Source organism: Petromyzon marinus, unplaced genomic scaffold (assembly GCF_048934315.1).
Source record: "Petromyzon marinus isolate PM22_M1 ecotype Great Lakes invasive population unplaced genomic scaffold, UKy_Petmar_22M1.pri1.0 PM_G_Scaffold_43, whole genome shotgun sequence".
In the NCBI taxonomy this organism is placed as follows: domain Eukaryota; kingdom Metazoa; phylum Chordata; class Hyperoartia; order Petromyzontiformes; family Petromyzontidae; genus Petromyzon; species Petromyzon marinus.
The window spans coordinates 1732501-1735000 of record NW_027422995.1 but is presented as its reverse complement, the minus strand read 5'-3'; the positions used below and the strand labels follow the sequence as shown (position 1 = coordinate 1735000).

The window sequence follows — 2500 nt, the reverse complement described above, 5'->3', positions numbered from 1 at the left end:
TGCCAGGGCTTCATGATAAGCCCAACCAAAGATTCATATACGGTGAACAACTGCGACCCATGGACTATCAAAAATAAAGATGTCCATATGATCCAACCTGATGAATCAACGAAATACCTTGGTCTAAAAATTGGCCCTTGGACTGGCACTATACAGCCTGATCTACATTGTCAGCTAAAGACATGGATCTCGAAAATCGATGAGGCGCCTCTGAAGCCAACTCAGAAGGTTGAACTACTCAATGCCTATGCCCTACCCAGATTGTTATATCCTGCAGACCACTCGGACTGCAAGCAATCAACTCTCCGTGGGTTGGACCAAGAGATTAGAAAGGCGGTAAAAGGATGGCTCCACCTTCCCGCTTCAACTTGTGATGGACTGTTATATGCCAGAGCCCGAGACGGAGGCCTTGCCATCTTGAAACTGGAAAAAACAATCCCTTCGGTTCAAGTTAGAAGGCTGCAACGTATAGCAAACTCGTCCGATGCTATCACCCGTAATATTGTGTCCTCGCAGGGTATGGAGGAAGAATACCGTAATTTGTGGGTACGAGCAGGGGGTGACAGTGATGCAATCCCAACATTCGTTCTCAGGGACTCGGTGTCAAAAGAACCTGTATATCCGAGACCCTGCGATTGGAGGGAGCATGAATTTCAGAGATGGTGCGAAAAGCCGGTTCAAGGAAGGGGCATTGTAAACTTTGCGCATGATAGAATCAGTAATGCTTGGTTGAGGCCATGGTGCGGCTTTAAACAATGCTTCTTTATCGCAGCACTACAACTAAGGGCAAATATTTACCCAACAAGAGAAAGCTTGAACAGAGGCAGAGATGGGGCCTTACGTTCCTGCAGGAAATGCTCTGCCAGACTCGAGTCCCTTTCGCACATTCTCGGTCAATGTCCTGCAGTACAGAAAGCAAGAATTGCGCGACATAACAAGATCAGTAACATTCTGGCAGACGAAGCGGCTAGATTGGGCTGGTCTGTATACAAAGAGCCACGGTTCATATCCGAGACGGGAGAGATGAGAAAGCCTGACCTCGTGTTTGCAAAAGATGAGGAGGCGGTTGTGATCGATGTCACCGTCCGTTTTGAGCTTTCAAAGAATACCTTGTCAGATGCTGCCTCGCACAAAGTTTCGTACTATACCCCTCTTGGTGATCAAGTCAAAGTGCTGACGAAGGCTAGCAAGGTCACATTCTTTGGATTCCCGGTTGGGGCAAGAGGAAAGTGGCCCCTTGAGAATAACGAGGTACTTACCTCCCTGGGCCTGACCAAACCCAGAACGACATCACTGGCCAAGATGATTTCCCGCAGAACGCTGCTTTTCTCTCTTGATATTCTGAGAATGTTCTGTGGAAATTATGCGGTCTATGAACAGTCATAGACAACCTCCGAAACAAATAATAGTTTTGTTTTAAGATGTCATTTGTTTTAGATTGATTTTGTTATTTTCGAAGGTGAAGTCGGTTTTTATTTCATTTTACTATTTTCCACAATTTAGATTGTTATTTTCCAAGACGGAGTCTTGGTTCTTTTTTTTATTGTTAGTTTTTTTTTTTTTAACACGTCGTATTTGTTACTTTAGAGCTTAGAGGGGACTTTATTTTCGCCTTACTATTTTCTGCCTACAAAGAAGATTAAAAATAAGCTTTTTTCAAGATGGTTTTGTTATTTTCCAAGGTGAAGTCTTGGTATTCTTATTTTACTATTTTCCATAAAGAAGACCTTTCTTTTAGATTTTGTTATTTTCCAAGACGAAGACTTGGTATTTTTATTATATTGCTATTTTTTACACGAAGCTTATTCAAGGGCACTTATATAGATTGGTCTTTGTTATTTTAATTCTTTATTTTTGGACTACATCAGTTCGAGAGTCCTGTAACTTACTATTTTCTGCCTACAAAGAAGATTAGAAATAAGCTTTATTTAAGATGTTTTAGATTAGATTTTGTTATTTTCCAAGGTGAAGTCTTGGTTTTTTTTATTTTACTATTTTCCACAAAGAAGACTTTTCTTTTCTTTTAGATTTTGTTATTTTCCAAGACGAAGACTTGGTATTTTTTTTGGTATTTTTTTACAGGAAGCTTTATTCAAGAGCACTTATATAGATTAGACTTTGTTATTTTAATTCTTTATTTTTGCACTACATCAGTTCGAGAGAAGACTACAAACCAGCTTTATTTAAGATGTTTTAGATTAGATTTTGTTATTTTCCAAGGTGAAGTCTTGGTTTTTTATTTTACTATTTTCCACAAAGAAGACTTTTCTTTTAGATTTTGTTATTTTCCAAGACGAAGACTTGGTATTTTTTTATTGCTATTTTTTTACACGAAGCCTATTCAAGAGCACTTATATAGATTAGACTTTGTTATTTTAATTCTTTATTTTTGGACTACATCAGTTCGAGAGTCCTGTAACTTACTATTTTCTGCCTACAAAGAAGATTACAAATAAGCTTTATTTAAGATGTTTTAGATTAGATTTTGTTATTTTCCAAG

The 2500-nt window shown here is 38.6% G+C and overlaps 1 pseudogene; it reads left to right on the top strand.

The window, feature by feature from the left end:
• LOC142917204 (28S ribosomal RNA) overlaps positions 1-2500 on the top strand; it is a 10414-nt pseudogene that overhangs the window by 5348 nt on the left and 2566 nt on the right.